We start from the raw sequence: 26,377 nt of genomic DNA on the forward strand, positions 1-26,377 counted from the left end.
CAGTTGTTGTTTCATTTTTGTCAGAATGGGTAGAGGTTAACTATCAGAACCCTGCAAAGTAGGATGTAAAATATCCAACCAGCCCTGGCTGGTTTGACTCAGTGGATAGAGCATCAGCTTATGGACTGAAGGGTCCCAGGTTCAATTCCAGTCAAGGGCACATGCCTGGGTCAATCCCCAGTAGGGGGCGTGCAAGAGGCAACTGATCAAGGATTCCTTCTCATCACTGATGTTTCTATCTCTCCCTCTCCCTTGCTCTCTAAAAATATATATTAAAAAAATATCCAACCTACTATATTTCTCCAGTTCTCATTAGGTGGCATGTAAGTTACCAGAGAGAAACTAGTCACCTATGTGTTAGTGCATAGCAAGAGAACTTTTGCTGAAAGGGAGAACGTATTATCAACACTTACGAAGATGTCAAATTTAGACACTAAACAGCCCTAATAAATGTATATCTGTGGCATATACATTTGTAATTTAATTATCTGTCTAAACAATATTATTTTTCTTTCTTCAAAGCCAGAATTCTTATTTTAGAACCCAGATTTTTTTCATCTTCATGAAATAATTTGTTTCGTATATCCATTCAGAGAATGCTTCTCTTGTTCCATTACATGTTTTTCTGTTTAAAGAGAAACAGTTTGCATATACTGAGATTCAATAAATTCTTCTTAAAGCCTTAATCAGGTAAAGTCAAATGAAGAAAGGAGTTTCTGGAACAAAAGCTAGGATTATTCTTCATTTTCTCAGCTACCTGACTACTTTAACTGATTTCCATTAGTGATAAATGGCTTGTATAGGAGAATTACAGAAATGGTAAAGGTTCCTTGCCCTAAAATTCATCAGTGGAATACAACTATAGATGCGGGTTATGTGGCACCATTACTTTTGAAATATCATATTTTGTGTAAAATAACTTATGTAGATAATTTATTCTTATGAGAAGGCTAACCCCTATTTTGTAAAACTACTGTTTGGAATTCTCTGCTATTTTTTAGATGGCCTCTTATTCTAAAAAAATAACTTTGCTTTCTAGCCTGCTTGAATAATGAGGAAGATAAACTTAGCTGTCTGACCTTGTAGGCCAGAGACTAGATATGCCCATACTCTCAATGCCATGCCAGGTGCATTGTTTAATTGTATTGAAGCATCCATCTTATATAAATATTGCTGTTTGAAATTTTAGCCCTGCTATTTGGCTTCTGTAAATTCTTGCTTGCTAAGACTACTCCCACTTCAGAGAGGCCATTAAACCTTCCCCAGACAAGTTTATCAGTGCTGGCGCCAGGCCAGGTCTCTGGTTGAGGTCTCGAGGCCCCAGCACATACGGGCACTTTAAGAACTTGCAAAGGGGCCGGAAACACCCCATATTTGGGAGACAAAAAAGGTAAAAACATATAAATAGGGAAAATTCCTGCATGTTGGGGCCCAGAATTTGAGAGACATTCTCCTCTGGACCCACGCGTAATAAATGTAACTCCATCTCTCTAGGTATTGCTTTGTTCTTCTTCGGTTTTCTGTAACAGGATAAAACTGTGTTGTTTTCAAGGCCAGCAGCGAGATAACCACTAAGCACTCATAGGGCTGGCTCTTTAATAAAAAGGGAAGTTCTGCTTGTATCTGGGCTTAGAATTTGAATCCATTTTATCTGAGCCCATCGCGGTGAATAAAGTGTGACTCCAAACTCTCTGAGCATTACTTGATTTATTCCAGTTCTCTGTAACACTTATGTATAATTATTAAAATATTATACTGTTTCAAACATATTTATATTAATAAATACCTCAGCTTTTGTTCAAATTTAGGTTCAAATATTAGAAGTATTGAAGGTCAGTGCACAGAACTTCGAGTTTTATGGAAGTATAGGCAACGCAAAAAGAAAACAGTGTTTCTTTTTAGACATATTCTTCTTTGAATATTAAACTCCTGAATATTGAGTGGTGAATTTACTTTTCACTTTATGATTCGTTTACACATAAACCTTTATGAATGGCTTCATCTAACAGATAGCAGAATGCTTGAAATGAGAAGAAAAAAAAGCCCCTCCGAAATGAGCTGTATTCAACAAGAAAGTCATCAATCACAGCATGGTTTGAAAAATAGTTTCAAACTATTTTTGAAAAAAGCATACCAAAAGATATGAACTAGTCAAAATTCTGAAATTTTACAAACATCTTTTAAGGCCATGCTTACATGACTCTAGTCAAAATGAGGTAGAACTTTCATTTTTTGTCATTTTAGTTGTGTCTTCCTGAATAAGCATTACGTCTAGATTGCAGTTGAGCCAATATAACCATTTACAATGGTTTTCAACCTTTCTAATGCCGCGACCTTTAATATAGTTTCTCATGTTGTGGTGACCCCCAACCATAAAATTATTTTCGTTGCTATACTTCATGAAGTAGCAACGAAAATAATTTTATGGTTGGGGGTCACCACAACATGAGGAATGGTATTAAAGGGTCATGGCATTAGAAAGGTTGAGAACCACTGATTTACATGCTGAAGTATTATTTTATCTTTCACTAAAACATGAAATACCTCTTGTATCTCTGATCTCTGAACCATGAGAATAATATATTACAATGGGAGGCAGAAGAGAATGGGATAAATGAAATTATCAAGGAAATGTGTTAACTCATTGTAAAAATGATTTTTTTAATATTCTCCATTATGGAATAGCTACAGTTTAAATTGAAATTGTTAACTGTTAGGTAAATATAAAATCATCTAAATTTAATAACATGGGGATGAAAGCTCAGTGGAATATTCTGATTTATAGAGGTGCAAAAATATTGAAAGAAGAGATTTCAATAAGCATGATGTAGAACCAGTCTGACCCAGATTTCTAGCTTCCACTAATAACTCTATGATATTCTTAATGAAATATATGGCATTGATACAAGTTCAACTACTAGCTGATCCTTTAACTGAAATTCTAAACCAGTGGGTGCTTCAGAGCTCTAGGCTAAGTAAGCTTGCAAAAATGTAAGGGAATGGCAAATAGGGAGGATCCTAGGTCTTCTTTCATTATGCATTGCTCTTGCTAACAATAGATTTTCAGGAAGATTGACCAAGTGGGAGGAGGAGTATGGGGAGACAAAAACATTTTCTTCTAAATGAGAAGAAGCTCTTCCTAGATTATTTTAGTAGTGATGAGAGAACATACAATAAACAAACAAGGAAACAAAAGCCTAAAGAACAAATTACGATAGAGAGAACAAGAGCTATATAGGTCAAATACACGATCTCTTTTGTGGGCTCCTTTTGCTGTACCTAAAAAAAGGCTAGGCATCTGTGTTGGATATTAAAATATCCTTTACTTTACCAATCAGTTTGTTAGAAAAAAGATGTGGTAAACTCGCTTCTAACCTATGGATATTGACAGTTTCATCCTATGTTAGGCTCTGACTTATAGACTTGTAGAATTATTGAGAATTATTGATCATGATCTAAGAAGGAATTGCTTATTATGGCTTTTTTTTTTTCCTCCTCACCCTAGGATATTTTTCCAATGACTTTTAGGGAGAGTGGAAGAGAAAGGGAAGGACAGAGAGAAACATCGATGTGAGAGAAACACATCAATTGGTTGCCTCCTGCAGAAGCCCTGACCAGGGCCCAGGCCAGGGAGGAGCCTGTAATCAAGGTACTTGCCCTTGACCTGAGTGGAACCTGGTACCCTTTGGTCCACAGGCTGATGCTCTATCCACTGAGCCAAACAGGCTAGGGCTATTATTGTGTGTTTTTTTTAAAGATTTTTTTTCTTTCTGTTGGTTATTTGTTCAGCTCTTTTGAACATTCAAATATAGACATGCTAATTGTTTGTTATATAATAATTCATAAAGAAAATTCTTCATATACAAGATTATTAAACTTTCATAGCTCAGGTGCACTAACAACAATGTCTTGTATTATCTGTTCTTTTATTTGAAAGAAAACATCTTGTAAACTCTGTCCTGACTGTACTTAGGCTTATACAAAAGAAATACTGATGCAATTGGAAGTTGCTGTCCACATTTGTTTAAGTGGCACTTTTAGGATTGAAATTATGTGAAACTTTTAATGAAAAGATTTTATTCATTTTTCTTTAGTATTTTCTTATGGTTCATGCAATTTATACATGTCCATAAAATACAATCTAAAACCATATCGTATTAAATGAGCTTCCTGCACACATTTTCTTGATTTAAGTCATTTGTGAAAGCAGCATCACTTGTACATCAGTTTATTAGTCAAACCAAGCAGCAGCACAGAGCTGCCTGCCTCCCACTCTATATTATACATGATAGGCTATTCATAAAATGAGATCAATCAAGTATCAAGTTCCTGAAAACAGTGGACTTGAAACACCTTTAGGGAATGCTAACTAATTGAAAACTAGATCACACCTAAAAGGACAGAGAGCCTCCAGGCTTAGAACAATATTCCAAGAAATGCAAAGGAAATGTTACAGGTAGAGTCTTCTAAGGTCTGTCAATATGTAAATTTTCTAATTAGATCAATGAAAATAGCACAAGTACCTTCTGTTGCAAGGAAACTGCAGCACTGAATTAAACTGTCAATATGCAAATATACCAATTAGAGCCTCAAAAATAGTAATAGATACAGTCTCTAAGGGGGAGTGGAAAAATAAGGAGAGAAAAAATGGTTTTATTTATTTACTAGAGTCCCGGTGCACAAAATTTGTGCATGGGGGAGGTGTCCCTCAGCCCGGCCTGCACGCTCTCCAATCTGGGACCCCTTGAGGGATGTTCCACTGCCCTCTCACAATCCAGGACTGCTGGCTCCCAACCGCTTGCCTGCCTGCCTGCCTGATTGCCCCTAACCGCTTCTACCTGCCAACCTGATCACCCCCTAACCACTCTCCTGCTAGCCTAACTAACACCTAACTGCTCCCCTGTTGGCCTGATTTCCCCTAACTGCTCTCCCCTGCTGGCCTGGTCACCCCCAACTGCCCTCCCTTGCAGGCCTGGTCCCTCCCAACTGCCCTCCCCTGCCGGCCATCTTGTGTCGGCCATCTTGTGTCCACATGAGGGAAGCCATCTTTGACTACATGGGGATGGCCATCTTATGTGTTGTAGTGATAGTCAATTTGCATATTACTCTTTTATTAGATAGGATTTTTTACCCAATTATGTATTTTATGTTCAGTTTTCCCCCTTCATAATGGGTACAGTCTGTAGTATTTAAAGAATGAGCACTAATAGGTCCCAAAATAAAAATATTTTTTAAAAAAAAAGTTTAGTTTCCCAAATAATTTGGAAAAAGACCAACCCACACCTAGCTATCTCCCCATGTCTTTCAAGGGTCTGGTGTGGTTTTGCCATGTTTGAAAAGGAGATAAGGAACAAAAGAGAAGAGCCCTCATTCCCTGGAATCCAATGTGTGAAATACTACCTCATGGGGATTGCTGTTAGAACAGCTGCTGCCTACCTCAATCTCCATGGTATTGGCAAGAGAGAAAAGGGATCTCTACGGTAACCAGAAACCAAACAAAAATAAGATTTCTAGATTAACATTGTATTAATCAGAAATGATTTCAGATGAAAAATAACTTCTAGAGACTGTAGGTGAAATATGATAATTAAAATTTTATACCATTTTACTAGTACACCCTTAGTCTCTAATCTATCACTTGAAATGGAATTTTCGGACTGGAACACACAGTATTCCCCTGGACTGGAACCCGGATTCTTTGTCCACTGGGACTGAAGAATGAATCCACAGACAGAAGGTGGTTATAGGAAAGGTGGAAATTTATTTAAGAACAAATACAGACTCCCACGTGGGGAGAGGGAAAGAGTCCCACAGAATGGACTACCATGTAGGGAGGGGGAAAGGGTCCCACTGAGTTCCTTTGAGAAAGCTAACCCCTAGCCAAAACCGGTTTGGCTCAGTGGATAGAGCGTCAGCCTGCGGACTGAAAGGTCCCAGGTTCGATTCCGGTCAAGGGCATGTACCTTGGTTGCGGGCACATCTCCAGTAGGAGGTGTGCAAGAGGCAGCTGATAGATGTTTCTCTCTCATCGATGTTTCTGACTATCTATCCCTCTTCCTTCCTCTCTGTGAAAAATCAATAAAATATATTAAAAAAAAGAAAAAAAAAAAAGAAAGCTAACCCCTATTTTGTAAAACTACTGTTTGGAACTCTCTGCTATTTTTCAGATGGCCTCTTATTCTAAAAAAATAACTTTGCTTTCCAGCCTGCTTTAGCCTGCTTGAATAATAAGGAAGATAAACTTAGCTGTCTGACCTTGTAGGCCAGAGACTAGATATGCCCATACTCTCAATGCCATGCCAGGTGTATTTTTTAATTGGATAGAACTGTGTTGTCTTCAAGGCCAGCAGCGAGATAACCACTAAGCACACATAGGGCTGGCTCTTTAATAAAAAGGGAAGTTCTGCTTGTAGCTTTGCTTAGAATTTGAATTCATTTTTTCTGAGCCCACTGCGGTGAATACAGTGTGACTCCAAACTTTCCGAGCATTGCTTGATTTATTCTGGTTCTCTGTAACACATTTTCCCTGTGGCTTATAAAGGTTGCAGATCTTGGTGTCTTGATATCTCTTCTGATTGGTCACTATTCCCTTAGACTGGTTACTATAGTAACTCCTGGGCTCAAAGGTTGAACCTCACATGGGACATGTGAGGTTCTCCACCTCCCCAACACCTTATTGTTTTCCTATTCCCTTTGGGTTCTCTTCCTCTCTTTCTGAATGAAGGGCTTCCTTCTCTTTATTTTGTAAATATAGGCCCTTTGCTGATCCCAGATCCCTCATTCTATGGAAATGTACCTGTTGCAGCTTTCCACTTTTCCCCATTCTATGGAAATATACCTTCTGCTGCTCTGCAGCCCTGTGCTTCTTACATGGTCCCCTCAATCTCAAAAATTTCTAAAGTTTCCCAAATCTTTCCTGTTTTATCCCTAAAATTCCTGTTTCAGTAAAAAGGAATAAGAATCAATTTAAAGTAAAAAAAAAAAAAAGAGAGAGAGAGATAAATTGAATCAAGCCAACCTGAATTGAAATAATATAGACCCCTACATGATAGTTTACAGATACATACTTGTTACTTGACAAAAGATAGAGACTAGTAACAAGCAATAAGGCCCTACCGAGAAAAAGGCTGACTGGTAGCTACTGTGGCCCCTTGAGAAAGAAGACACCTACTAAAAAGGGCTCTCAGTGGCTTATCTGGTCTCAAATTTAAAAAGCCAGATCTATCAGCCATTTCTACACAGGGGCCTCTCATGCAAATCACACCTCAGGGAAAAGCCTGCTCTATGTCCCTGCCACTTGAACCAACCCTTATAAAGGAGTTTCTGTAATCGTATTTCAACCAATAGGACTGAGGCTTTTCTTGTCTAATCAGAGCTGCACAGCTATAGCCTTCATCAACATTTTCATTGACCAATCAGAATGGCTCCATTCTGAACAATCGGGGAAGTATCTTTTGGGTCCAATCAAACTGGGAGCATTTGGAATCCTCATTTGCATGAGGACGAATGAATCAGAGACCAGAGGTGGAGACTGCTGTTTATATATGGCAGCTCTCCTTGGGAGTCCCACTTTCCCTCTCTGGAAGACTGAAAACTTTCCTCATTGCACAGCAGTAAAAGCCATGTTGTCTCATCTGTGTGCTGCTTTATAATTGAGCTGTAATACTACCGAGCTGTTGAGTGTTGCTGTTCTCACAACTGTGCTGTAGTACAATTGAGCTGTTAGCATTGAATAAACTTTCCTCTTCATCACACCGGGAGTTGGGGATTCCTGTTGGTGTGTGTGGAATTGACACCAGCAATCATCAGTTGACAATACTAAGGTTCATTGCACCTTGAGGCCTGAGGTATCTGTGTGATGTCGGTCTAGTAAGAAAGGGCTTTATACATTAACTAGAGGCCTGGTGCATGAAATTCATGCATGAGGGGTGGGGGGTTGTCCCTCAGCCCAGCCTGCACCCTCTCCAATCTGAGACCCCTTGAGGGATGTCCCACTGCCTATTTAGGCCCAATCCTGGTAGGATCTGGCCTAAACGGGCAGTCGGACATCCTTCTCACAATCCAGGACTGCTGGCTCCCAACTGCTCACCTGCCTGCCTTCCTGATTGCCCCTAACCACTTCTGCCTGCCAGCCTGATCATCCCCTAACCACTCCCCTGCCAGCCTGATTGATGCCTAACTGCTCCCCTGCCAGCCTGTTTGCCCCTAACTGCCCTCCCCTGCAGGCCTGGTCCCTTCCAACTGCTCTCCCCTGTAGACTTGGGTCCCCCAAACTGCCCTTCCCTGCAGGCGCGGTCACCCCCAACTTCCTTCCTCTGCCGGTCTGGTCCCTCCCAACTGCCCTTCCAGGATGGCCATCTTATGGTGGCCATCTTGTGTACACATGGGGGCAGTCATCTTTGACCACATGGGGGCAGCCATCTTGTGTGTTGGAGTCATGGTCAATCTGCATATTACTCTTTTATTAGATAGGATAGAGGCCTGGTGCACAGGTGGGGGCCAGCTAGTTTGCCCTGAAGGGTGTCCCAGATCAGGGTGGGGGTTCCCTTGGGGTGTGGGGCAGCCTGGGTGAGCGGCCTGTGGTGGTTTGCAGGCAGGCCATGCCCCCCGGTGACCCAAGTGGAGGCCCTGGTATCTGGGATTTATTTATCTTCTATAATTGAGACTTTGTAGCCTTGAGCAGAGGCCAAGGCAGGCCAGGGCTGCCGAAACTTGGCTTCCTCTATTGCAGGGGGCAACTCAAGCCTCCTGCTCTCTCCAGCTCTGTGGCTGTTGCCATTTTTGTTGGGATTTATTTATCTTCTATAATTGAAACTTTGTAGTCTTGAGTGGAGGCCTGGGCCTGCCAGAGCAGGCAGAAAGCTTGGCTTCCTCCATTGCCAGGGAAACCCAAGCCTCCTGCTCGCTCCGTGGCCGCAGCCATCTTGGTTGGTGTTGATTTGCATACTCGCTTCTGATTGGCTGCTGGGCATGGCTTGTGGGTGTAGCGGAGTGATGGTTAATTTGAATATTACTCTTTTGTTAAATAGGATGGGTTAAAGGAAAGATTCATTTCAGATCATCTTATAATAAAAGGAGAGAGTTAAATATGAATCACCTACCACCTGGATTTCTTAATTGGCTTAAACTGACATATACAGTAATTTCCACCCTCAAAAGAAGGAAGCTTTGGTCTATAGCAAATGCCACCATTTCTTTTATAAATACAAAATCTTCATTTTATTCTCCCCCCTGAGTCTGGGTCTGATAAGTGCTGCGCTGATACCTTTCAGCTCTAAAATAAATGGAATTACATAATATCTAGATTACTCTGTAGCAGATTCAATAGTTGAATACAATTGAAGGAAAATGAATTGGAAATAAGATTTTTAAAAAACTTTCTCTCACTCCCAAATTCCTGGTGAAAGATTTTGATAGATGTATTTTTAATAACAAGGTGAGAGTCCTATCTGGTTTGGCTCAGTGGAAAGAGCATCAGCCTACAAACTGAAGGGTCTGGGGTTTGATTCCAGTCAAGGGCACATGCCCAGGTTATGGGCTCAATTCCTAGTGCCGGGGTGGGGAACATGCAGGAGACAGCTGATCAGTGATTCTCTCTCACCATTGATGTTTCTATCTCTCTATCCTCTCTCCTTTCCTCTCCAAAGTCAATAAAAAAATATATCTAAAAAAAACCAAAAACAAGGTGAGAGTGATGTTAAAAGAAATATGAAGAGGATTAATTAATATTAGTATTGATAATTTAAAGCATGGGTTGTATACCTCAGTGCATAAAATGCTAATATATTTTTGTATTTAAATGTAATTTCTATACTCCCACCATTGCAAATAATGTTTTTGTAACCTAAATATAACACAAAAAAAACATGAAGAACATATTTTATTATAGAAATTTAGAATTTGGAAACTCTAATGTGGCAGGCTATCAGAACATATGTGACTATATACTGAAGAGATGTGTATTAGCAGAAGCAATTTCTTCAGTCTGCTTCTATTTTAGGTGATGCTCAAAAATATATTTTCTAACCTTCATTTTTTCAAAGATAAATCTTTCTTAAGTAATGCTTGGTAGTTGGATGTTTACTTATAACTTGCTAAATGGATTTCTACTTTTATTTCTTTGAAGTCAAGGCATTTTTAAAAGGGAGAGAAACACTATCCTACAAAAAGCTTGGCTCTTTGTGAGTTAGACTGTGAGAGGCTATCAAATGAGTGGCTTGGGCAGGATGCCTTTGTTTCTGTATAGAGAAAAGTTGAAGACTCCAACTGTTCATTAACACTTGCCCCTATAATTTTCTCCTGCTAAACTAGGTCTTTCTGCATAGATCAAACCCCTTTCTGGCTGTCTCTTGTGGAGCCAGCATTTCACTGGCAGGCTAGATACTGCAGTGCAGGTCAGGTGTCACGTTGTCATTTTGACTCTCTCAAGGTGCATGACTATGGATCATATAAGTTCAAGCTTAAAAAATATTACAGTTGCAAGGAATGAACCACATAGTAAGAGATTGTTCTATGAGATGAGTTCTACTTGACGTATATAACGTAGAACGATGCAATATAATATTTAGGACACTACTGAAATAAGTCAAAAATTTAAAACTTTTTGTATATACTCCAGGATATGTCATTAGGAAAAGACTTCAATGCCATGTTATGATATCAATTGCTTCACTCTATGCATTTAGTTTTTACTCATTGGATTGTGTATTTTTATAAGAAATCCAAAGACATTTTTTTTTTTAGTTTAACATGTTGTCTATTTAATCACCACTCATTTACCAACTCATTTGCTGACTTTATAATTACTATTTTGAAGTGCTTTTTAAAAAATATGTTTTTATTAATTTTAGGGAGAGAAAGATAGAAACAGTGATGAGAGAGAAACGTCAATCGCCCTACAGGCCTATTATGGGAGATCAAGCCTGCAACATAGGCATGTGTCCCAACTGGGAATTAAACCAACACCTCTTGGAGCATAGGTCAGCGCTCAACAAACTGAATCATACCAGCTAGGCTCAAGTGCTTTTATATGTATCATGAACACTACTGGACACTAAGACACAAATTAATAAGATATTTTATACAAAATTAATTATACTTTCACTTACCATGAGGAACACAAAAACTAGTATAAAGGATATAGATATAGCCCTAACCGGTTTGGCTCAGTGGATAGAGTGTCGGCCTGCTGACTGAAAGATCCCGGATTCGATTCAGGTCAAGGGCATGTACCTTGGTTTTGGGCACAACCCCAGTAGGAGGTGTGCAGGAAGCAGCTGATTGATGTATCTCTCTCATCTATGTTTCTAACTCTCTATCCTTCTCTCTTCCTCTCTGTAAAAAATCAATAAAATATACTTTTGAAAAAGAATACAGATATATAAATATAGATATATCTCTTACATAGATCTGTGTTATATATATATACTAGAGGCCTGATGCATGAAATTAGTGCAAGAGTAGGCCTTCCTTCCCCCAGCTGCCAGCACCGGCTTCCCTCTGGCACCCAGGACCCTGGTTTCCCTCCGGTTCTGTCTTTGTCCGGAAGGATGTCCGGAATGACATCCAGAATGATGTCTGGTTGAATTAGCATATTACTCCTTTATTATTATAGATAATATTTATAAATATAGGGTGTTCCCAAATAATGATACATACTTTGAATCATTATTAATTCCAATGAGTTAAATCTGAAAAGAAATCAACATCAATTGAGCTATCAAAAAATGTATGTGCAGCCCTCCCTAGTTTGGTTCATTGGATAAAGCATTGGCCTGTGGAGTGAAAGGTCTTTGGTTCGATTTTGGTCAAGGACATGTACCTCGTTTGCAGGCTCAATGGTCAGAGCCTGTGCAGGAGGCAACCAATAGATGTGTCTCTCTCATATTAATGTTTCTCTCTCTCTGTCTCTCCCCCTCCCTTCCACTCTCTCTAAAAATGAATGGAAAAATATCCTTGGATGAGGATTAACAAATAAAAAGTATGTGCATATATCTTTTGGGATATAATGTGTATACATACATGTGCATAAATATATATATGTGAATATAAATATTAGTATATATGCACATGTGTGCATATGCATAAATACAAGGAAGCATAATATATGACATTATAGAAAATTGAATAAATTCACTGAAAAATTTTCCAATCAGTCTTAGATAAAGCACTGTCTAATATAACTCTTTGTAATGACAAAAATGATCTATAATTGGTCCTATACAACATGATAGTCACTGGCCTCATGTGGCTATGTAAAACTTGAAATGTGGCTATCACATCTGAGGAACTAAATTCAATTTAATTTTTAATTGAGATGTGAAAGCCAAATATACTTAATAGACACAGTATTGGACAGCAACGGAAATAGATAATATCTTGAAATAACAGAAAATATTTGATTTGAGTCTTAATGAATGAATTAGGGGTTTCCCAAACAGATAATAATTACACAGGGATGATATATTGCTGCAAAAGAGAAGAGTATCCTCTATTGTTTATGCACTCATTCATTAAAAAGTCATTAGCTGTAATAACACCAAATATTAGTTAAAATTGTGTAATGTATATACTAATTATTTTTTTACAATAATCTTATGAAATAGACACCAATATTGTCCACTTTAGAAATGAAGAAACTGAGGCATGAAAAGATTAATTAACTCCAAACACAGCTGGTAGCCACAGAGGTAGAATTTAAACTTGGGACATCTGGCTCTAAAGCCCATGACTTAACCTTAGTGCAACAGTCTGCCAGTCCTTTCACTTTATGTGGCTACCCTGCTACCTTTTGGGAAATGGGACAATCAATTAATTCACTGAAAAAATACATGTTTGTGTTTCCTAATTTCAATAACTATTTAAGGTCCTTGAGAGAAAAGACAAATAAAACACAAACTGACTCCTCAGGAGTTTAGAGTCTTTTCATGGTAAGATTCATTAAAATACTAGAAGAAAATGTTTAGTGTCTGAGGCAATTGTGAAGTCCGCAGTGAAAGTGACCACTGTGCAAAACTGTAGCCCTGTACTGTTCATAGAAGTAGGAAAGGAGACAGTCTTCATGAAATAGATCAGATACCAATAGAAAAAGGTGAGTAAAAAGTATTAGAGGGGAATAGGATTGGAAAAGAAAAGGAGAGGGAATGGACTGTTCTAAATGAACACCAGAGCTTGTGGATGGAAGAAATTTGGGGTTTGAGGCCTGGTAGTGAAGTTAGGATCCTATCTAATAAAGAGGTAATATGCAAATTGACCATCACTACAACACACAAGATGGCCACCCCCATGTGATCAAAGATGGCCATCCCCATGTGGACACAAGATGGATACCACAAGATGGCCAGCAGGGGAGGGCAGTTGGGAGGAACCAGGCCTGCAGGGGTGGGCAGTTAGGAGTGACCAGGCCAGCAGAGGAGGGCAGTTAGGGGCAATCGGGCCAGCAGGGTAGCAGTTAGGTGTTGATCAGGCTGGCAGGCAGAAGCGGTTAGGGGCAATCAGGCGGACAGGTGAGCAGTTGGGAGCCAGCAATCCTGGATTGTGAGAGGGATGTCCAACTGCCTTAACAGGCAGTTGGACATCCCTCGAGAGGTCCCAGATTAGAGAGGGTTCAGGCTGGGCTGAGGAACACACACACCCCCATGCGTGAATTTCATGCACTGGGCCTCTAGTAAGATACTAAGAGGATGTTATACTGGGGGAGGGATATACCAGAGAATTTTAATCAGAGGAGAGATATGTGGAAATCCTGATAAACCACTAATAAAGAATGTAAAGTTTTTATTGCACGGTAGAATATAAAACAAAAAGGCCATGACCTAAATGCTGTGGTGCCTTAAAGTGGCTTGGTGTCAAATCCACAGTCTTCTCTCCAAGGGTCTTGTTGTAGGAAGACAGAGTCTTAATTTTCTAGTCCTAGTTATTCCCCAAGATAATGTGGAGATTACATGACCTCCTCCCTCAGAGACCCATATAGTTCATGGTGATAGTACATTAAAGTGCATTATTAAGAATTATATAATTACAAGGGGACAAACATCTGTGCTAATATTAGAAGTTCTACAAACTCATCAGAGCAACAGATTTAGTTTAGTTTTGAATATTTATCCTTAGTGCTTTCAGTGCTGAACTGATAGTATAACATTATTCATTGTCTAAGATAGTAAGAGAGACAACACTCTTAATGTTGTGCTGTCCATTTTCTGCCTAGTAAAGTGATAGAAAGAAGCCCATCAGGAATTAAATAACATTTATTTCAGTTTAGAAATTCACTTCCTTGTAATGCTAACTTGAAGAGATAGTTTAATGCTTAGTTCTGTCTTCTGGCATATCAAATGGAGCCACAAACTTTCACTGACCTACCTCATGCCATAGATTTGAATTTCAAATGAACTTAAAGAAATAGTTCACTTCATCAGACTCTAACAAGAAATGGTCATTGAAGACTGTGATTGTGGCAGGAAAACTCCTCATTGAATCAATGGATTTTGATTGTTTAATATATTCCAATTACAATACCAATATTAGGTTCAAAAATAAATAAAATAGCACCCACTGCAGACAATGAAGTAGTTAGCAGATAGTTAAAGAAATATACAAGCATGGCATTAAAAATGAATATTCATAAATTAGTATATACACAGCATTGGGTAACATTAAATAAGGGAGGCAATCAAGCTTTTCTGGCAGAGGAGATTTTAGCTGTGTGCAACCCCCTCCTGGGTTAATTTCCTTTTGCATCCTATGGTACTAATTGTATAATTGTTGGTGAAGACTACGTAAGATCTATGGCTCCACTAGATCCATAAAAGCAGTCTTGCTCTTTATTCAAGAATATTCTAACTTTGTAACATTAACTAGTAAGATCATATATTATTTTCAACATTAATTTTAAATTTTGTTTTTGTGTAGAATATTTTTATTTGGAAAGCATTATCAAATTCCCAAATATCTAGATGTTAGGCTACATTTAGAGGTTTTTCTTATTTCAGATTAGTTTTATGCTGGGTTCTTTCATTTTGGTTTGGCTTGATTCCTATTTTCCTCTTTAGGCTGTCTGATCAATTTTAAATTACTTTTTGTGGGGTAGCACAATTGCTAGACAACATTTTGAGGAGATCAAGGGTCTATTACTTTAACTCCTCATCTTTCTCAAAGCTTGGAAAAATATGCCTTTATAAGGAACTTAGTGGGAAGTCCTCTTAGGTCAGGTATTTTACGTGCCATTTATGGAGCTAGGAAAGAGCTCAGTGTGCTTGAAGTTTTCTTACAAAAAGAACTGGCTACTCCTGCAAAAATGAAAGATTTTATGGTATTAGTGTTTTTGTTATCTTTCAAGTAGATGGTGAATCTAGTCTATTGGAAGAGATAAATGAATAAAAAATCTTTTTGGGAGGAAGTTAGGAATATAATAGCATATATAACAATATATATTATAATTATATTATAAACTTAGATTCTTACCTTTTGTGTTCTCTTTCACGTTACTGTTAACAGTGTTATTTGTCATAAGAAGGAAAAACATAGACTGGAACGTAGTGATAGGCCCTATAACAAACTGGCCTCACTGGTGGGTTTCAGGCTCTCACCAGACAGATATGATATATATTAGGACAGACTGCTGTGGGACCAATAAAGCATGATGAAGTTCTTTATTTATCTCATTTTTATTTTAAATTCTCTCAAATTTTTCCCCATGCCAAATTGCTGGGTCTGTGTTTTGAGGTGACTAATCATCAAATTGGGGGACCTGGGACATGAGATGCATAAATATTATATTCCTACGACTATTGCTAGCTTTATATATTTATGTCAAGATATAAATCATCTTCTCTTTCTGGAAATATTCTGCTTCTATATCTACTCTAATTATAATCCCAGTTCTTGCAACTATACAGAAATTGGCACAAGTAAGTTTACAGTCGTGAGTATGCATAAGTTTAATCTTGTATTATTATTTAATTATTATATTATTTTCCATATGAAGAATTATAAACCCACTCTTGTATTTACAAATGGTACAAGTTAATCAAAGATAATTCGGGACTTCAGTGGCCATCCTGAGGAACATTTCATGTGAACAAAATTATTTGTTTTAGAGGTACCTTAGAAAAGTTAAGAGGAAAAATTTCACATGCCAAGGTAAAAAAAAAAAATTTATTGGTTTGCAAAGGCACCAAACACACTTTGAATAAAAAATAGCTTCACTAAAATATTATTTGGCCAAAGCTAATAATTAGTTTAACAAATTTAAGCAAGAAAAACTAGGCTTATTCTCCTGGTATGCATCCTTATCCTTGCCTTCCAATTATGCCCCTATATGCATTCCTTCTTAGTCCCCCGTATCCTTCTGGTCTCTCCTGTTCCACAGCTCTGTGTACCCCATCCTCCTCTTCTCTCTGTCCAGATCCTCTACCTTATTCCAAACACCTCTCCTAAAATTAAAAATGTAAATTGCCTCTGAAAATGTGTCCCTCCCATGATATAGGTATAAAGTTAACTGTAGAATCTAAACCATGGACTCAAACTAAATTAATAGCTATAATTAACATTCTCCTAAACCTAAACAAGTCCAGACAACATTCAAAGAAGTATTTAATATCCTTTTGGGGGTATATGCCTCAGTTACCTGACCTTTATCAATTTGTTGGTCAAAACTGCAGATGCTAACTCCAGAATGACAAAGCTGATTGGACTGACTGCAAAAGATCTAACTTTCTACAATAAGCATGAGTCAAATAAAGATAGTATAGAAGGGAAAAAAAACAAAGAAAATACCTAAAATATTTTTAAAACTAATAAATTAAACTGTAATTCAAACATGGAAACAACTTTTAAAAAAGATAATTACAGGAGATATTCAGAATAGACTAGAAAACAACAATACTTCCAATTATATTCTGAAGTTAAATAGGGTATTGATGTAACAGCAGCCCTTTCATCTCAGATTGTAAATGGAGTTAAGCCTGAAATAGAGACTTAATTAAAAAAAAAAAACACAAAAAACAGAAATTATAATTAGAAGTCATCCCTGTAGCTGAACTGCAACACTGAGTGGAACATTTTGAAAGGGCTTTAGAACAAAAATGAGACAGAACACAAAATTGTGGCCCTTCAATTCAAAAAGCTAGGCAGCCCACATTCTCACCAACCTCCTATTGGCAAGAACACTTGTAAATATTGTAAAGAGAAGAGAAACTGGAAAAAAAGATCATCCTATCTTATGAAAGAAAAACCAAGACAAAGAAAAATTTTCTTAGTTTATATCAATGAGGATGCCCTGAAAAAGGGAAAAAGCACCCATTATCCTCATAAACTTAAACACTCAAGGTGAAATAACTATAAATATGGGTGGTTATTTTCACCAGTTCCTGTAATATGCAGGTGCAACTCTCTCTACATTGATCCCTGCCACATTTTCTCAACCTCTTCCTGGGAGTAAAAAATTTACTCTGGTGGTCAGTATTTTAAATAATCCACAGGTTTTTTTTCCTTATCCCCTAACCCCTTGGTCGGCAAACTGCGGCTCGCGAGCCACATGTGGCTCTTTGGTCCCTTGAGTGTGGCTCTTCCACAAAATACCACGGCCTGGGCGAGTCTATTTTGAAGAAGTGGCGTTAGAAGAAGAAGTTTAAGTTTAAAAAATTTGGCTCTCAAAAGAAATTTCAATCGTTGTACTGTTGATATTTGGCTCTGTTGACTAATGAGTTTGCCGACCACTGCCCTAGCCCTTTAACCATTTTCTTGTGCCATTGACAGAAACTCAATCCTTCCTGTTCTGCAAATACAACTCCTGCTAATTTATAAAGAGCTATTTACTCTGTAAATGGAATTGTAATATTAAACATACACCTGAACAACATGATACAAACTTCCCTTATACAACTGAAAATACACTAGTCCCTTTCTGAAAACAGAAGTTAAAGTCTTTGAGTGGTGTTTTTTCTTCTTTGATAGTTTATAACCTTAATGCTATGATGTAAACTTAACAGTACTTAGACACTATTATATAAACTCAACATATGTTAAATAAAAAGGGGATAAGAGAGGGAAAACAGTTAGATGGATAGATATATAGATAGATGATAGAGATACTACACAAGCATTAATAACAAAATAAGGCATAAATACTCATGACAATTATAATTTTTGTGTAATTGGTCATATAGCTATAGCTGGTATACACAGTAATGTTCTTTCACTAGCTATTCTATATTCCCTTTGCCTTCAGCAAGCACCTCAGCTGGTCATGTTCACTACCCTGCTACAATAATTGATGCAAACCTTTATTCCTGAATGGTCTGTGCCATAGTAGTCTGGCCTGAATTGTGTTGTTGTAGTTTTCCATTGATATTCATCAGAGGACATGGTAAGCAAAGAAACAGCTTAAGGAATCATCATTGTGAAGTACTGGTTCATTTTCCTCTTGGGAGTCATAATCAATCACCTCGGCTAGCACAGTAAAAGTGTTTCCTTCTTTGTTCAGAAGTATGGGAAGCCCTAAGTGGCTGTACTGCAGTCTGAACATTTAGTTCAATAGAATCATTGTTGGGTCTCCTGCTGGAAGTATTATTCCCTTTGGAATTAAGACTTTCAGGCAAGCAGAGCATAACATCATGGGAAGAGAAAGCAAAATTTTTGCTAGTGAGTTACTAGGAAAAATAATAAATGGTGTAACTTTGATTTCCATCTATGGATTCCTAGAACTGTGAATTCCAGTCATGGAAGAAACAGAGCTTTACTAGTATGTTGACACAGGTTCAGAGCTCATACAGCCTTCTGTAGAACCTTACCCCAGACTGCAAGGTACTGTCGTCTAGTTGGCACTGTCTTTGAGTATTCAAAAGGCCATTCCATGGTTTTATCAAGCCAGCAGCTTCAGGATATTGCAGTACATGGTAAGACTAGTGAACTCAATAGCCCTAGGCCTATTTCTTCTCTTTCTGTCTTGCTGTGAAGTAAGTTCCTTGATTAAAAGCAATGTTGTGTGGGATACCATGATGATAGATAAGGCATTCTGCAAGTCTACAAAAAATAATTATAGTAGAAGCATTGTGTGTAAAAAAGCCAAATTTGTACCCAGAGTATGTATCTATTTCAGTAATAACAAAACACTGCCTTCTCCATAAATAAAGTGATTCAATGTAATCAACCTGCCACCAGGTAGATGGCTGACCCACTTGGAAACTTGGGCCATATCAAGGATCCAGTGATCATCTCTGTTGCTGGGATATTGGCATTCTGAATTGGCCTTACCTAGTCATTCTTGATGTTACCCAGTCAGCCTTGATGAGTGAAAATCCATGTAACTTAGTCCAAATTTAACATCTACCCCTGTCACTATGGCAGTTTTGTTCATGACCCCATTAGGTTATGACAGGGCAACCTGGAAAATCCAGAATAGTTGTTACTTCTTGGTCGCCACTCAGCATAATGTCAACAATATAATGGATCAATGTGATAGCTAGTAGAAGGGAAGACAAGTTTTCTACAAACTAAGTTATTTCATAGATATGGTGAACTAATATACCCCTGAGGTAGAACCCTGGAGATTTATTATGACTTCCAGCTGAAAGCAAACTAGTTATGGTGGACTTTATTTAAAAATATGGAGAAAAGGGCATTTTTATGATTAATAGCTGCATAGTGGGTGCCAGAGTATGTGTTAATTTGCTCAAGCAATTAAATCAAATCTTGCATAACAGTTGTGTTAAGAATCACCACCTGGTTGAACTTATGATAATCCACTATCTTTCTCTAAGATCTGCCTATCTTTCTACAGACCATGGAGAAGTGGTGGGAATCACCACTACTATTTCTTTCAAGCCATCAACAGAACACCAATCTCTGCAATCTTTCCAGGTATCCAGAATTGCTTTTGGTTATTATTTTCCTAGTTAGTGGTGGTTCTAGTGATTTCCACATGGCCTTCCATTCATGATAGCTCTCACTTCAAAGGTCAAGAAACCAATGTTGAGATTCTACCAGCTGTTGATTATGTTTATTCCATGTATGCATTCCAGGTCTGGAAAATAACTTCAAAATGTGTTTAGGGACCACCTGAATCTGTTTTGACACAGATGTGAGCTAAAACTTGACAGTTCATCTGACCTTCTTGAGAATCTACTTTGACCAGTGGACCATGGTGACATTTTGGGTCTCCTAGAATTAGTTTCAGTTCAGAGCCAGTGACCAATAGACACTGATTTTTTATCATTATTTCCTTTTCTCTAATGCACAGATATCATTCTAAGACTTGTTCCCTTTGGAGAAGTCTAGGAGAAATATTAATAGTTTAAATTTTTGCCAGTGTACCTGAGTCCTTCCTCAAGGAGACCTAGATGTCCCTTCATTCTGAGTTTGTAAACTGACTCAAGTCTGGGAATTAATTAAGGCACCATGACTCCTTTTTTTTTATGATTCAGTTCCCTTGACCTAGAACTTTTAAAATTTTACAGATAGAGTAACAATTGAGTAGGCTTCCTGTATATTTCACTTCTAGAAAAACCATGATCAAGTAGCCAATGCATATGTCAGCAAGAATAAGACCACTTTGACTTCTGCTTTGACTATGCTGTGCATTACGTAACCATGCTCACATTACCTTTGAAAGTCACCAATTGGCCCCCTGATATCCTAGGACTTAATTGCTTCCTTGATATTTAGATTTTCCAGTTCAATAACCATAATTCCTCCTATAACATCTGGCCTACAGATAATAGTGATCAGCGAGCTCTTCAAAGTTGCTTGGGCTTCATTCACAAATTAATTTCTCACTTTTGTGGTGAAAAAAATATATGCCTCTGGATCCTTCCAGGGTGGGTGAGTAGGTCTTAAATGACAAATCTACTCTAACTTTTCAATCTCCCAAAGTCTTTAAATCTGTTAAACCAAAGCAGGTGTGGCTTTCCTAATGTACCCATTGTGGGTCACCTTTCTGTTCACGTTTCAGCCAACCAAACAAACACATTGACAGATCAGTTTCTCTTTTTTTAATTTTTTTAATTTTTATTTTTTTATTTTTTTTGAATGCTTTATAATTATTTTTTTTAATTTAATAAATCTTTATTGTTCAGATTATTACAATTGTTTCTCCTTTTTCCCCCATAGCTCTCCTCCATCCGGTTCCCACCCACCCTCTACCCTTAACTCCCTCCCACTGTCTTCATCCATAGGTGTACGATTTTTGTCCAGTCTCTTCCCATACTTCCCACACCCTTTCCCCCTGAGAATTATCAATCCACTCCCATTCTATGCCCCTGATTCTGTTATATTCACCAGTTTATTCTGTTCCTCAGATTTTTATTCACTTGATTTTTAGATTCATTTGTTGATAGATATGTATTTGTTGTTCATATTTTTTATCTTTATTTTTTTTCTTCTTCTTCCTCTTCTTAAAGAATATCTTTCAGCATTTCATATAATACTGGTTTGGTGGTGATGAACTCCTTTAGCTTTTTCTTATCTGTGAAGCTCTTTATTTGCCCTTCAATTCTGAATGATAGCTTTGCTGGGTAGAGTAATCTTGGTTGTAGGTACTTGCTATTCATCACTTTGACTATTGCTTGCCACTCCCGTCTGGCCTGCATAGTTTCTGTTGAGAAATCAGCTGACAGTCGTATGGGTGCTTCCTTGTAGGTAACTAACTGTTTTTCTCTTGCTGCTTTTAATATTCTCTCTTTGTCTTTTGCCCTTGGCATTTTAATTATGATGTGTCTTGATGTGGTCCTCTTTGGATTCCTTTTGTTTGGGGTTCTGTGCGCTTCCTGGACTTGTAAGTCTATTTCTTTCACCAGGTAGGGGAAGTTTTCCGTCATTATTTCTTCAAATAGGTTTTCAGTATCTTGCTCTCTCTCTTCTTCTGGAACCCCCATAATTCTGATGTTGGAAAGCTTGAAGTTGTCCCAGAGGCTTCTTACACTATCTTCAAATTTTTGGATTCTTTTTTCTTTTTGCTTTTCCGGTTGAGTGTTTTTTGCTTCTTTGTATTTCAAATCTTTGACTTGATTCTTGCATTCCTCTAGTCTGCTGTTCGGTCTCTGTATAATATTTTTTATTTCAGTCAGTGTATGTTTAATTTCTAGTTGGTCCTTTTTCATATCCTCGAGGGTCTCGTTGAATTTATCAGCCTTTTCTAGGATATTCTTGAAAAACCTTATAACCATGGTTTTGAACTCTATATCCAGTCATTTGTTTTCCTCCATTTCTTTAGTTTGTGATCTGCTTCTTTGTCTTTGCATTTTCGCTGCTTCCCTGAGTTGGTAGGGTGGCTTTGTATGCTAGGTGTCCTATATGGGCCAGTGGGTTGGCCTCCCAGTTTCCTGAGGTGGACACTCTTGGTGCACCCCTTTGTGGACTGTGTGTACAGCCTTGTTGTAGTTAAGTCTTGATTGTTGTTGGTGTCACTGGGAGGAATTGACCTCCAGGCCAATTAGCTGTGAGGACCTGCTGTGTCTATAATGGAAGAACTGCTGCGCTGGAGACACGCTTAGGGGGCAGGACTTGCTTCAGTGGGGCTTTGGTGCTCACTGAGTCTGCCTCTTGAATGTGTCACTTATGGATGTGAGTAGTTGAAATCTGGTGTTGTCTCACACTGACCACTAGATTCACTAGCTTCTGGATCTCCAATGGGGTGCTGGTCAGCTACTGTCTGAGGCCACCCAGCAGGAGGTACAGCGAGAACTACAGTTTTCTCCTCTTTGCTTGGGGTTTGGAGGTTTTGGAGCTGTCTGACCAGAGCTGCAGTTTGTTTGGTTAAGCTGCGATAGGGCAGGCCATTTATATGCAAAAGTTGTTGTGTGGAGCGTGGGTGGGTTTGTAGATTGTGCAGGGCAGGTTCTCAGGGAGTCACTAGGCTAGGGCGTGGCAAACAGCGATGGCTGCCAGTCAGCTGTCTCTGCATTTCTGTGTTTCCAAGTCTCCGCATCTCATGCCCCAGCACAGTAAACAATGATTGCTGGCTGCACCTCTGCAAGAAAGTCACCGTCACTTTCTGACCTGATGGCAGACAGTCCAGCTTCTCCCTGTAGGATTTTGGGTCCCCAGCATCTCCCCAGAAACTGGAGTTCAGAGTAATCAGGAGCTTGTCTCCCTTCTGGTTGAAAGAAGCAGCGCACCTAGACTCCCACCACCAGCCCGATTCGCGTGCCTCTGTACCTCAGCTTTTCAGTGCTTGTGCACGTCTCAATGCTCTTTTCTCTTTCCTTCTAGTTGTAGAACTTCCACTCAGCCAGCTTTCCCGTGGTTCTGGGTGATAGACGTTTAGTCTTTTAGTTGTAGTTTTGAAATTGTTGCGTGAGACAGCAGTTTAGGTGTTTACCTATGCTGCCATCTTGGTTTCTCTGATAGATCAGTTTCTAACTCCATGAGATGCTACATTAAATGCTGAATCTCTGTTTAGTGGATCTGAATCAATAATCTCAGCTTGACCCAATTTTATATTTTTTCCACCAGTATCCATACCATGAATATTCATTCTCACATATATTATTAATATTTCTGTCTGCATAAATGAGATAACTAAAGTAGTTTATTATTATTATTATTATTATTATTATTATTATCATCATCATAGTGCACCCTTCATGGATTACACTTTGTACTTCACCTTTAACAGCATGACTTGAGTCTAGTTATAGGTCTAGAAGCAAAAAGGGGTGGTGGGGGTTCTTAGGAGAATTGGTTATTTGTCTTCATAAGTAACTAACTCAGGGGAGGCCATTACAGTTTCCTCAGACAATAAAGAGATAATCCCTTCAGATGAGGGTAGAGAAAGTGGGGAGATCACTTCAACTGGGGGTGGAGAGATTGCCTCTACAGGCAAAGAAGATTCATCAGAATTTGGGGACTCAATTTGCTCAGCTCCCTCAGGGACTTCTAATACAACACAATTCTAAGTTTCAGCATCCAATTTCTTCCCAATCAACATTTTTAACAGTACACACTCTGTGAAGCTAGGAATTCAATTTGTGTTGTAATTCAGCCATTTGTAAAATGAGATGCTTGACTGGGTTTTCAACAATCTCAGCTCTACAGCTATAGGGGATAAGGATGTCTTTTAAGGCAGACATAGAAGCTTTCAGGTCATTTATGTGCCACTGGAACAGGGGATTTAAATCACTAAGCTATTTTTTTTCTTTCTTCAATTTGTTTACAACATTAGGAGCAACCAGATAATCCCTTTATGCTCATTAGTTTGACAATTTTCAAAAATATCATGTAAATGGTTGCCTAGATCCTTCCTCTCAAATATTCCTCTCAACTATAGTAATAATCAATGAAGATGTTTTGTGTTCCTTTATTGACAGATTATGCTAGGGATTCTAAGTGCTCTCTTTATTAGTAGAAATAGAGTAATTGGTGTCATTAAATCTATTCAGACTAGAAAGCTCATTCCAGAAATCCCTAAATGTATTTAGATAATTAATCTTTAAGATTCTGTTCTTCTAGAACTACTCTTGGTACTAAAAATCTGTATTAGTCAGAGTTACCCAGAAAAACAGAGCCAATGGGATATATATGTGCATGCATATATTTTTATTATGTACTAGTATGTACAGGTATATGTATATGTATACATATATATATATATATATATATATATATATAGAGAGAGAGAGAGAGAGAGAGAGAGAGAGAGAGAGAGAGAGACCAGAGAGAGATATACATGAAAAGACAGAAAAAAAACAGAGAGATTTATTATAATGCATTAGTTTATAACAGTGGTCGGCAAACCGCGACTCGTGAGCCACATGCGGCTCTTTGGCCCCTTGAGTGTGGCTCTTCCACAAAATACCATGTGCGGGTGCACATGTGCAGTGTGATTGAAACTTCGTGGCTTATGTGCATAAGTCCGTTTTCGGCCTGGGCGAGTCTATTTTGAAGAAGTGGTGTTAAAGGAAGTGAGGGTGTCAGTCGGTCGAGCGACGGGAGACGCCGCACAGGCAGGCTGTGGGATATGCAGCGCTGGGGAGGCGCTCGAGATTCATGCACGAGTTGAGTGAGCCAGTCAGTCAGCAGTCTCATTGTGCAGTGGTTAGTGCTAGTCACGTCCGCAAATCTCACGTGGGTGACAAAAGTGCCTACTTGAGGCATAAAGTTACCTGTATTTTTCCAACCAGTTGCAAATCCTACAGGTATTTTTGTCATCAATTTAAGAACTGTAATTATTTTGTGTTGGTGGCTTTATTATTATAAAATGAAACTCTTTTTTAGGTGCCCTGTTTGACATGGCTACAAAGAAGAAGCAAAGAAAAACGTGAATTTAAAGTTGAATGGACTGAGACCTTTGCATTTATTTAAAACTTAAATGGCCTTCCGACCTGTCTTATTTGTCAGGAAAAATTAGCACATAACAAGAAATCAAATTTGGAGAGACACTTCACAACCAAACACGTGTCATTTAGTACTAAATATCCTGTCAGTGATAATGAAGCATCCATCTTATATAAATACTGCTATTTGAAATTTTAGCCCTGCTATTTGGCTTCTATAAATTCTTGCTTGCTAAGACTACTCCCACTTCAGAGAGGCCATTAAAACTTTCCCAGACAAGGTTATCAGTGCTGGTGCCAGGCCAGGCCTCTGGTTGAGGTCTCGAGGCCCCAGCACATACGGGCTCTTTAAGAACTTGGAAAAGGGGCCGGAAACACCCCATATTTGGGAGACAAAGAAGGTAAAAACATATAAATAGGGAAAATTCCTGCATGTTGGGGCCCAGAATTTGAGAGACATTCTCCTCTGGACCCGCACGTAATAAATGTAACTCCATCTCTCTAAGTATTGCTTTGTTCTTCTTCAGTTTTCTGTAACATTATAAGGAAGAAAGCAGTTGAGGAACTTCAGAAGAGTCAAGAAAAATCAAGTTCTGTATTTAATTATTGGATGCCAATCTTCCAACAATGTTAATATTGCAAGTTTTGTGGTTAGTCAAGAGATTGCTAAGAGAGGAAAACCATATACAGACGGTGAATACATAAAAGGTTGTTTTATACGCTAGCAGTCAGCAGCTGTGCATCGCAGCAAGTTGCCTATGACCAAACCAGAGAGGGTCGGACCTGCATTGCCACTATATGCCCACCATCCAGATATCATTGCTGACATGTACACATAAGGAACTGTTTGACATTGAAACGGGAACTCAGAACTGTTGGACATTGAAATTGGGACTCAAACATTTTTTGTTATTATATGTTTATTTCTAGTCTGCAGAGGCAAGATTTTTTAAAGGAAAGAAATGGGGAAAAAATAGATACAGAGGCAAAGAAGCATAAAGCAGACTGTCAAACTACAGCAGGAAGGCAGGGAAGGTTGAGGGGTGGGGGGGCTGTAAGAGACCAACCGAAGGACTTGTACGCAAGCATGTAAGCATAACCAATGGATA

The sequence above is a fragment of the Plecotus auritus genome (assembly GCF_963455305.1).
Source record: "Plecotus auritus genome assembly, chromosome: 8".
In the NCBI taxonomy this organism is placed as follows: Eukaryota; Metazoa; Chordata; class Mammalia; order Chiroptera; family Vespertilionidae; genus Plecotus; species Plecotus auritus.